The 12,003-nt window shown below is 41.2% G+C and overlaps 1 protein-coding gene across 2 annotated transcripts in view; it reads right to left on the bottom strand.

Moving 5' to 3' along the window:
- The window catches only part of HEATR3 (HEAT repeat containing 3), a 369,897-nt gene that overhangs the window by 338,445 nt on the left and 19,449 nt on the right, over positions 1–12,003 (bottom strand). The gene's annotated exons all lie outside the window — the stretch shown is intronic.

The following is a 12,003-nucleotide window of genomic DNA, read 5'->3' as shown; positions in this document are numbered from 1 at the left end:
AGCTGTATATATAGCTCCTCCCTTCCCTCCCACTCCAGTCATTCGACCAAAGTTAGGAAGAGAAAGGAAAAGCCAAGGTGCAGAGGTGACTGAAGTTTAACAAAAATAAAGACCTGTCTCAGAAAATGACAGGGTGGGCCGTGGACTCGTCATATCGTAAAAGAAATAAAATTTATCAGGTAAGCATAAATTTCCTTTTACAAGATATGACGAGTCCACGGATTTCATCCTTACTTATGGGATACAATACCAAAGCTATAGGACACGGATGAAAGGGAGGGACAAGACAGGAACCTAAACAGAAGGCACCACTGCTTGAAGAACCTTTCTCCCAAAAACAGCCTCGTACGAGGCAAAAGTATCACATTTGTAAAATTTGGAAAAAGTGTGAAAAGACGACCAAGTTGCAGCCTTGCAAATCTGTTCAACAGAAGCATCATTTTTAAATGCCCATGAGGAAGCCACAGCCCTAGTGGAATGAGCCGTAATTCGTTCAGGAGGCTGCTATCCAGCAGTCTCATATGCAAAACGGATGATACTCTTCAGCCAAAAAGAAAGAGGTAGCCGTAGCTTTCTGACCCCTACGTTTCCCAGAAAAGACAACAAATAATGAAGATGATTGACGAAATTCCTTAGTCGCCTGCAAGTAAAACTTCAGGGCACGGACTACGTCCAAATTATGTAACAGACGCTCCTTCTTAGAAGAAGGATTAGGACACAATGAAGGAACAATAATTTCCTGATTAATATTTTTGTTTGAAACAACCTTAGGAAGAAAACCACCAGGTTTGGTATGCAACACTACCTTATCAGAATGAAAAATAAGGTAAGGAGAATCACATTGTAATGCCGAAAGCTCAGAAACTCTGCAAGCAGAAGAAATAAAAACCAAAAATAAAACTTTCCAAGATAACAACTTAATATCTATGGAATGCATAGGTTCAAACGGAACCCCTTGAAGAACTTTAAGAACCAAATTCAAACTCCAAGGAGGAGTGGTCTAAACACAGGCTTGATTCTAGTCAGAGCCTGACAAAAAGATTGAACATCCGGAATATCTGCCAGACGTTTGTGTAGCAAAATAGATAAAGCAGAAATCTGTCCCTTTAAGGAACTTGCTGATAACCCTTTCTCCAATCCTTCTTGGAGAAAAGACAAAATCCTGGGAATCCTAACCCTACTCCACGAGTAGCCCTTGGATTCGCACCAATAAAGATATTTATGCCATATCTTATGGTAAATCTGTCTAGTAACAGGCATACGTGCCTGGATCAAGGTATCAATGACCGAATCAGAGAACCCTCGCTTAGATAAAATCAAGCGTTCAATCTCCAAGCAGTCAGCTGCAGAGAAACTAGATTTGGATGATGGAAGGGTCCCTGAATGAGAAGGTCCTGCCTCAATGGAAGCTTCCACGGTGGCAGAGAGGACATGTCCACCAGATCGGCATACCAAGTCCTGCGAGGCCACGCAGGAGCGATGAGAATCACCGAAGCCCTCTCCTGTTTGACTCGAGCAATCACCCGGGGCAGGAGAGCAAACGGTGGAAACACATAAGCTAGGTTGAACAACCAAAGCATTTATCAGTTCGGCCTGAGGATCCCTGGACCTGGATCCGTATCTCGGGAGCTTGGCATTCTGACGAGATGCCATGAGATCCAGCTCCGGTCTGCCCCATCTGAGAATCAGGTTGGCAAAGACCTTTGGATGGAGTTCCCATTCCCCCGGATGAAACGTCTGTCTGCTCTAAAAATCCACTTCCTAGTTGTCCACCCCTAGGATGTAGATTGCTGACAGATAACAAGAGTGAGCCTCCTCCCACCGAATTATCTTGGATACTTCTGTCATCGCTAAGGAACTCGTTGTTCCTCCCTGATTATTGATGTAAGCCACAGTCGTGATGTTGTCCAACTGAAATCGGATGAGTTTGGCCGAGGCCAACTGAGGCCAAGCATGAAGCGCATTGAATGTTGCCCTCAACTCCAGAATATTGATTGGAAGTAGAGACTCCGACCGAGTCCACACACCCTGAGCTTTCAGGGAATTCCAGACTGCTCCCCATCCTAGTAGACTGGCGTCCGTTGTCACTATCACCCATGTGGGTCTGCAGAAGCACGTCCCTTGTCTCCTGATCCAGATCTATCTGAGGAGACAAATTTGCATAATCTCCATTCGACTGTCTGAGCATGCTCAGTTGTAGAGGTCTGAGATGAAAAACGAGCAAACGGAATGATGTCCATTGCCGCCACCATCAATCCAATTACCTCCATGCACTGAGCCACTGATGGCCGATGATTGGACTGAAGGGATCGGCATGTATTCAGAATTTTTAACTTTCTGACTTCCGTCAAAAAGATTTTCATGTATATAGAGTCTATTAGAGTTCCCAGGAAATAAACCCTTGTCTGTGGAATTAGTGAAATCTTTTCTAGATTCACTTTCCACCCGTGAGTCCTTAGAAAGGATAGAATAATGTCGGTATGAGACTCTGTCAGCTGATAAGACGACGCCTGGATCAGAATATCGTCCAGATAAGGCGCCACCGCAATGCCCAGCGGTCTGAGAACCGCCAGCAAAGACCCTAGAACCTTCATGAAGATCCTGGGTGCCATGGCCAGCCCGAAAGGAAGAGCCACAAACTGAAAATGTTTCTCCAGAAAGGCAAACCTCAGGAACTGGTGATTATCTCTGTGGATAGGAATATGAAGATATGTATCCTTTAAGTCCACAGTAGTCATAAATTGACCCTCCTGGATCAATGGAAGAATTGTTTGAATAGTCTCCATCTTGAAGGATGGAACTCAGAGAAACATGTTTAGACTCTTGAGATCTAAAATGGGTCGTAATGTTCCCTCTTTTTTGGGAACCACAAAAAGATTTGAGTAAAACCCCTGCCCCTGTTCCTGTATTGGAACTTGACAAATTACTCCCACAGGGGAGAGGTCTTCTACACAACGTAAGAACGCCTCTCTTTTTATCTGGTCTACAGACAATCGTGAAAGAAGAAACCTTCGAACTCCAACTGATACCCATGAGACACAAAGTCTAGTGTCCAGGGATTCTGAACGTCTCTTATCCAAGCCTGGACAAAGAGAGAGAAAGTCTGCCCCCTACTAGATTCGGTCCCGGATCGGGGGCCGCCCCTTCATGCTGTCTTGGGAGCAGCAGCGGGCTTCTTGGGTTGTATCTCCAGGTGGCTTTGGTTTGAGAATAATTCCCTTCCTGTTTAGCGGCAGAGGAGGGGGGGGGGATTCCTCTGAAATTACGAAGGGAACGAAAATTACTCTGTCGTCCCCTGTGCTTAGATGTCTTGTCTTGAGGAAGGAGATGACCCTTACCTCCCGTAATATCAGAAATGATTTCTTTCAAATCATCCCCGAATAGGGTCTTTCCCTTGAAAGGAATAGCCAAAAGGTTGGATTTAGAGGACACATCCGCAAACCAAGATTTTAACCATAAAGCTCTACGTGCTAAGAGGGAGAATCCCAAACACTTAGCAGCTAACTTGGTAATCTGAAAGGAAGCATCCGTGATAAAAGAATTAGCCAGCTTCAGCGCCTTAATTCTGTCCTGTATTTCCTCTAAAGAGGTCTCAGTTCTAAGAGACTCTTCTAGAGCGTCAAACCAAAAAGCAGCCGCAGTCATGACTGTTACAATGCAAGCCGCCGGTTGCAATAAAAACCCCTGATGAATATAGAGTTTTTTGAGAAGACTCACCAACTTCTTATCCATGGGGTCTTTGAAAGCACAACTGTCCTCGATAGGAATAGTTGTACGCTTCGCCAGGGTAGAAATAGCTCCCTCCACCTTAGGGACCGTCTGCCAAGAGTCCCGAACAGTGTCAGCTATAGGGTACATTTTCTTAAAAATAGGGGAAGGGGAGAACGGGATACCCGGCCTTTTCCATTCACTAGCAATAATTTCCGAAATTCTGTTAGGAACCGGAAAAACATCGGAATAAGAAGGGACCTCCAAGTATTTGTCCATCTTACTCAATTTCTCTGGCGGGACCACAATAGAGTCACAGTCGTCCAAGAGTCACTAAAACTTCTCACAGCAAAAGGCGGAGGTGTTCAAGTTTAAATCTGAAGGACATGATGTCCGAATCTGTCGGGGGTAATGCACTTCCTGAGTCAGACAGTTCCCCCTCAGACAGGGCCTCCCTACCCCCAATTCCCTGGGAAGGTATATCGGAGATAGCCATTAAAGCCTTAGAAGTCGCAGGGACCACGTGGGTCTCTGTTCTTCTGCGTTTGCCTTGTAACACTGGTAAAACTTCTGTAAGAGTGGATGACATAACTGCAGCCAGATCCTGCAGAGTGAATGAAGTGGACGCAGTTGAAGAACACGGCGTCACTTAGTCGGGCGTTAAAGGTTGTGACGCTTGGGGAGAAAGTTGCGGCATACCCTGAGTCTCATCAGTCTGAGAAGCATCCTTAGACACACTTGCATTAAAGAAAATGTGTTCTTTAAATTGTAAAGCCTTCTCAGTGCATGAGGGACAAAAAGGAATAGGGGGTTCCACATGTACTTTCCTGAAGTTCACCGATGATAAACTAACCAGCAATACTGATCATCTTTTTTCTTAATTAGTAATAATTTTTTGAAAAAAGAAGCATACTGCTCCGCAATAAAAACTATGCAATAATAAGGAGCACAATAAGACCCTTAGTAAATATTACTCTATCTTGTAAGGTTTTAATAAACTTTGGCACTTGCACCTCGCTACAGCTCCGCTGTGGCGCCTACCTGCCCCCATGACACAGTGACATAAACAGCCAAACACCCGGACGCTCAAGACCGCCTGCTTTAATTACTATAACCATGCGATCTCGACAGGTGTCCAGAAAACACGTTCTCTGTAGATCTCAGCCAGAAGAGCGCGGCTTCCAGACGCATCCGGTCTGAAGCGCGCAAAATCAGCCCCGCCCCTCATGGGCGGTAATCAGAGAGAAGGCCTCTTGCAAAGTAAAAATGGCCGTAAATAAATATTATAAGCGACCGCAACCCTTGAAAATAAAATCGCTTAAACTAGTACTGCTCACAGCAGCTAATCATATTGACAAAACACGTTAACACATGCATCACGGTCATCCGACCGAAACTAAGCCGCTTTCTCTGAATTATTCTTATCTCCAGCGTCAAACAACAGCCTTGATTAGCATAACGTCACTGTAGGAGTCAAAGGAACAAAGTTAGCCCCACTACGTGACCCTGACAGTCAGCATTTCACATTTTCCCTTGAAATACACTGTACCACCAAATTGAGTCAGGTTTAAGCCCATACGATAGGCAACCCCTACAGCCCTCTTCTGAGTTAAGATTGTCCCAGAATAAAAAAGCTGTACATACCTGAAAGCTGAACGACAGCATGATCAGTCCCACATCCAAGAGGTTCTGCAGTTCCCTCCTGTAGAGCTGTGGAGACATACCGGGTCTTAGTTAAATTATGCTAAGACCATCAGCTGAAGGGCAGCACACATCATGGGAGGCACAGTGAGAATAGAATCCCTCCAGTTCCCATTGCTTTGAAGCCACCAGATGCTTCTCTTTTTTAAATGAAGAGACTGATCTGGTCTAGGCTACACCCTAAAGCAAAGTAGCACACTTAGGCACTACACTAAAAATAATAAACTCTTGATTGAAGAATCTAAACTAACACCTCAATTTACCTCTTCCTATCACTAACACAGGCAAAGAGAATGACTGGGGTGGGAGGGAAGGGAGGAGATATATATACAGCTCTGCTGTGGTGCTCTTTGCCTCCTCCTGCTGACCAGGAGGCGATATCCCATAAGGATGAAATCCGTGGACTCATCATATCTTGTTAAAGAAATATCTTATTTGGTTACATTTATGGCTACAGAATTAAAAAAAAAAAAAAATGTTTGCACCTCACCCAATATCTCATAAGATGTAATACAGTATAGAATACATGGACCAATAAAATTCAATTTTTTTGAATCCCCACACTCTATGAAAAACTGCAAATGATCCAGTTAGTAGAGTATCAAACAATCTGGAGTCGGTACAAAGAAATTACTGATAAAAATAATTTTAAATAATGCAAGAAACTGTGCAAAAGTTTACATTCTAGGCTTGTAGTAGTGAGTGCTCAAATATATATTTCACAAATGCTTACAGTTATATCTAAAACTGTTGGCTTGCAGACAGAATATGTTGGACAGAAAGGGTTGGATTTCTATGCTTTAAACCGGGAGTGCACTGAGGATAACTTTACAATGGGGAGGTCAATTATTTCAGTATATTGGTTAGTTGAATAAATAAGAATTATTATTATTATACTATTAATTCAATACATTGTATCATTAATTTATCATACCATGTTCTATATTTAAAAAGGACAGTAAACAATAACTATAAAACTATTTAAAAGTATTTTGCCGACATTTAACATAACAGATATATAGATATTAACTAATTTTTTTTTGCCCAAGAATGTTAATTTTAGATGAAACTAGAGTGGTCTGTAGTTCCTTAGATGTTGACCTAGACCTAGAGCTTTGAGACTTCCTGGATGATTTGTCACTGCACCTTTGGATGAATTTTCATAGGATGGCTACTCCTGGGAAAATTCTACACTATTCTAAATTGTGACAGACTTTCCCGCTACCCCGACTGGGTAGCGCCGTCGACCGGGTCCTTCCTCTGCCTGGAACAAGTGGCTATGTAGCCCAGGAAAGTGATTTCTATGTAGCCCAGGAAAGTGATTTTACCTGGAGCTCACCCAAATGACTAGACAGACTAGCCTTCAGGTGAACAAGAACTGATTTTATTGAGAACACACACTCCTTTTATACACACATCTCATCTTGATAACACAAAGGACAATCCCACAATTTTCCCGCCATTCCTGCCTCTCCAGACAGCCCGGCACCTCCATAGGAGCCACAGTCTCACATAATCCCAATACTTAAGGGTGGCAGTTTCGGGTGATCCCGGTGGAGCGGCGGCACTTCCATTTTAAAGCTCTCGGTTACAGTCCGTTGAAGTTATGGGGTTTGGGGTGTCCAAAACCCCCAGTTCCCAAAGGAGCTCCCCTCTGATAATTGCCACAGCTCTTGTCCTCTCTAGGGGCTACCAATCCCCAAAAGAGCAGAGCTCTGGGGCAAAGGGCTGCTGGAGCTACCAGGGGTAAAGTTAGCGGGTGTCCTGTGGCCGACCGGGAGTTCCAGGAGCCCGGCCAGCCTGAGAGGAGTGAGGCGACCGGGAGTTTCAGAAGCCCGGCCAGCCTAGGAGGGTTTTCCTGGTAATACACCAAACAAAAGCTTCCATAGATTGTGGTTGCTCTGAGGAGCCCAAAACCACTGAGAAACAGTTGGGGTGAAGTCTATAGGGGGGGGGGGGGGCAAAGGTTCAGCCCCTGCAGCCCAGTATCCGTGACATAAATGTTCTACCTTTTGGAGATAATGGCTCTCACTGTAATTTGATAAGAGTCCATGGAAAGATATAAAATATTTACAAAAGAGAGAGAGAGAGAGAGAGAGAGAGAGAGAGAGAGAGAGAGAGAGAGAGAGAGAGAGAGAGAGAGAGAGAGAGAGAGAGAGAGAGAGAAAGAGAAAGAGAAAGAGAAAGAGAAAGAGAAAGAGAGAGAGAGAGAGAGAGAGAGAGAGAAAGAAAGAGAGAGAGAAAGAAAGAGAGAGAAAGAGAGAGAGAAAGAGAAAGAGAGAGAGAAAAAGAGAGAGAAAAAGAGGAGTTATAAAGAGTTAAAAAGAGAGAAGGAAAGAGTAAGAAAGAGAGAAAGAAAGAGAGAAAGAAAGAGTGTAAGAAAGAGTGTAAGAAAGAGTGTAAGAAAGAGTGTAAGAAAGAGTGAAAGAAAGAGTGTAAGAAAGAGTGTAAGAAAGAGTGTAAGAAAGAGTGTAAGAAAGAGTGTAAGAAAGAGTGTAAGAAAGAGTAAGAAAGAGTGTAAGAAAGAGTGTAAGAAAGAGTAAGAAAGAGTAAGAAAGAGTAAGAAAGAGTAAGAAAGAGTAAGAAAGAGTAAGAAAGAGTAAGAAAGAGTAAGAAAGAGTAAGAAAGAGTAAGAAAGAGTAAGAAAGAGTAAGAAAGAGTAAGAAAGAGTAAGAAAGAGTAAGAAAGAGATTCATATTCAGGTTGCAGTCTCAGAATTGTGATGTCATCACTTATAATTTAAAAGGGCCTCTGTTCAGTATGCTTTGCCCTTGCGTTGTCTCAGACCTGTTTGTGAGTTCCAGTTCCTGTGTATTACATGGCTGTCTGACGTCCCTCCTGGTTATTAATCCCTGGCTTGTTTCTGACTCTGCTGTCCTCCTTGTTCCTGATTCCGGCTTGTCACTTTGGCTCCTGACTCGGCTTGTCTGACTACCAGCTCTGGTTTTGACTCCTGGCTTGTTATTTGACTTGTGGACTTTTTATTATTTTTTTGTTATTAAAGAAGGTGTGATTATTTTTGCACTTCTCGTCTCAGTCTGACCCTCCCCCCTCTAACTATTGCCGCCATTTTAAGTACTGGCAGCTGTCTGCCAGTACCTATATACCGCTTTTTATTTTTATATTATTTTTTTCTGACCAGGTACGTATGTTGGTTAAAAGCCAGGTAGGTATGTTGGTCCTCGCGCAGTCTTTATTGCGCATGACAGCTTTGGACAAATATACTTGGCCTTTTATAATATAGGAGATAGATATATACACATACACACAAAATAACATCAGATATATGTAGAAAGATTTATTTCTGAATAAACATATTCTTGTATGTGAAGAACATTGGAATGTGAAATATTCCTATTTTCATGTTAGGTTAGCGTACAGGAGAAAATGCGATTGGGTTTAAGAGTGAGTAGGATGTTATTTTTTTTTTCTCCATTGACTTCTATGGTGGAATATGTGAACGCACACGCAATTTTTTAAGTTCGGCTTTTTGCACTCATCTGGTTAGCGCGCAAGCGAAAACAGTTTGCTTTCAACTCATAGTACGAGCGCAACAAGCTTACTTCTAGCGCAGTTAACACTCGGGCAGGAACGTTAATTAGCGCTCCACTTGCAGGATCAGTTTAAAACCACCATAACTGAAGAAAAAAGGGAGAATTACCTTTCTAGTCTACTGCATACATGTAAACCAAAATGTACTTTGTTTTAAACATGCGTACACACACACACACATTATATATAGAAAATTTATTGAATGAATATTTAAAAAGTTCATACAGGAGCTGTGCAAACACAAACACTCACGACAGGTTGAAAGACAAGTGACGTCATCTGACGCGTTTCACACCGGTTGGCGCTTTCTCAAAGATAGTTTGGGAAGTGACCATACAGGGATTAAATAACCAGTACTGCCTATAATCACTCCCACAAACCAATTGACGTTGTATTGCTGTTATACAGAGTACGGACATGTCCGAGCCAAATTGAACTAACTCATAGTTCACAATATTTACAGTGTCCAGACATAGTTTCGGACATATTTAGCTCAAAACTTTATCCACACTCGACAACTTCAATACCATACACAAGTGAAAAAAAGAGACATATACAGTTAGTTGTACTTAGTGTGTACATATAAGAAACACCACTAATGATGGAAACTACAAAAGCCGTGAATCAATACAGCAAAGCTTAATAAAAACAAAAACTGGTACAACTTAACCATTATTAGAAATAGATACATATTAATATTATAGAAAAGATTCAACAGTCAAAAGGAAGAAACTGCTACATTTACATAATAAAGCATGTAGGATAAGAATAAGATAAAAAGAACAAGGAAAAGTTAATTAAAAAAAAACACAGTTTGTTCATATGAAGAGATTTGTTTACACAGTACCATACTCAAACAAGTCAAATTGTGATATATACATATTATTAGCCTGGAGACTATGTATTTAAATGTTGCAAAGAACTCCAAAACAGAGTCATAATCTGACTCTAAGTATAAGATTATTACATTATGGATTCAAACACTTCCATTACCAATAGTGTTCATGTTCCCTATTGTATATTTGCATATTGCTTATATACTTTGATTTCTGTGTATACTTATTAGTTCATCTGCACTCAGTGAGTTATTATTTACAGAATTCTATCTTATGTAGGTCTATTATAAGACATAAGACCTATATCATAGTAAGTCTGATTTATCTGTTTCATTAGAAATAATTATGTACTGACTTGTCAAAAGCATGCATTGCATAAAATGGTAATCTGAAACATTCATTAATTTTTGTCTATATGAGGCCTTTGTTATAGATTCCAAACAGATTGTGCCTCAACAGACTATATTCCCTGGTATAAGTCTAGATCCCACCTTAGGTTGATACCTTTAGGTTCTTTCGTTTCTAATCTAAAAATCCATTGTACTTCAACATCCAGCAATTTTTTATATCCGTTACCTCCTCTCTTATTTGCAGGAATATAGTCAATGGCTTTGAACCTTAAGGCTTTTTTATTCTCCGAGTGCAAGTTAAAATGTTTGGCTACTGGGGTTTTCGGAGGATCCCTTTCAATTGATGTGAGGTGCTCACGTATTCTATATTTTATATTTCTACTAGTGGAGCCTGTGTATTGCTTTCCACAGACCTCACATGTAATTACATAAATAACATATTTAGAACAGCAATCTAGTCTGTATTTCTTTCATGTAATTAGCAAGAGTCCATGAGCTAGTGACGTATGGGATATACATTCCTACCAGGAGGGGCAAAGTTTCCCAAACCTTAAAATGCCTATAAATACACCCCTCACCACACCCACAATTCAGTTTTACAAACTTTGCCTCCGATGGAGGTGGTGAAGTAAGTTTGTGCTAGATTCTACGTTGATATGCGCTCCGCAGCAAGTTGGAGCCCGGTTTTCCTCTCAGCGTGCAGTGAATGTCAGAGGGATGTGAGGAGAGTATTGCCTATTTGAATGCAGTGATCTCCTTCTACGGGGTCTATTTCATAGGTTCTCTGTTATCGGTCGTAGAGATTCATCTCTTACCTCCCTTTTCAGATTGACGATATACTCTTATATATACCATTACCTCTGCTGATTCTCGTTTCAGTACTGGTTTGGCTTTCTACAAACATGTAGATGAGTGTCCTGGGGTAAGTAAATCTTATTTTCTGTGACACTCTAAGCTATGGTTGGGCACTTTATTTATAAAGTTCTAAATATATGTATTCAAACATTTATTTGCCTTGACTCAGAATGTTCAACTTTCCTTATTTTTCATACAGTCAGTTTCATATTTGGGATAAATGCATTTGTTTCAATCATTTTTTCTTACCTTAAAAAATTTGACTTTTTCCCTGTGGGCTGTTAGGCTCGCGGGGGCAGAAAATGCTTCATTTTATTGCGTCATTCTTGGCGCGGACTTTTTTGGCGCAAATTTTTTTTCTGTTTCCGGCGTCATACGTGTCGCCGGAAGTTGCGTCATTTTTTGACGTTTTTTTGCGTCAAAAATGTCGGCGTTCCGGATGTGGCGTCATATTTGGCGCCAAAAGCATTTAGGTGCCAAATAATGTGGGCGTCTTTTTTGGCGCTAAAAAATATGGGCGTCATTTTTGTCTCCACATTATTTAAGTCTCATTATTTATTGCTTCTGGTTGCTAGAAGCTTGTTTACTGGCATTTTTTTCCCATTCCTGAAACTGTCATTTAAGGAATTTGATCAATTTTGCTTTATATGTTGTTTTTTTCTTTTACATATTGCAAGATGTTCCACGTTGCAACTGAGTCAGAAGATACTTCAGGAAAATCACTGCACAGTGCTGGAGCTACCAAGCTAAGTGTATCTGCTATAAACTTTTGGTATCTGTTTCTCCAGCTGTTATTTGTATTGCATGTCATGTCAAACTTATTAATGCAGATAAAATTTCCTTTAGTACTGTTACATTACCTGTTGCTGTTCCGTCAACATCTAATTTTCAGAGTGTTCCTGATAACATAAGAGATTTTATTTTTTAAATCCATTAAGAAGGCTATGTCTGTTATTTCTCCTTCTAGTATACATAAAAGTCTTTTAAAACTTCTCTTTTTT

This window comes from Bombina bombina, chromosome 1 (genome assembly GCF_027579735.1).
Source record: "Bombina bombina isolate aBomBom1 chromosome 1, aBomBom1.pri, whole genome shotgun sequence".
In the NCBI taxonomy this organism is placed as follows: Eukaryota; Metazoa; Chordata; class Amphibia; order Anura; family Bombinatoridae; genus Bombina; species Bombina bombina.
This window is presented reverse-complemented; position numbering and strand designations above follow the sequence as displayed.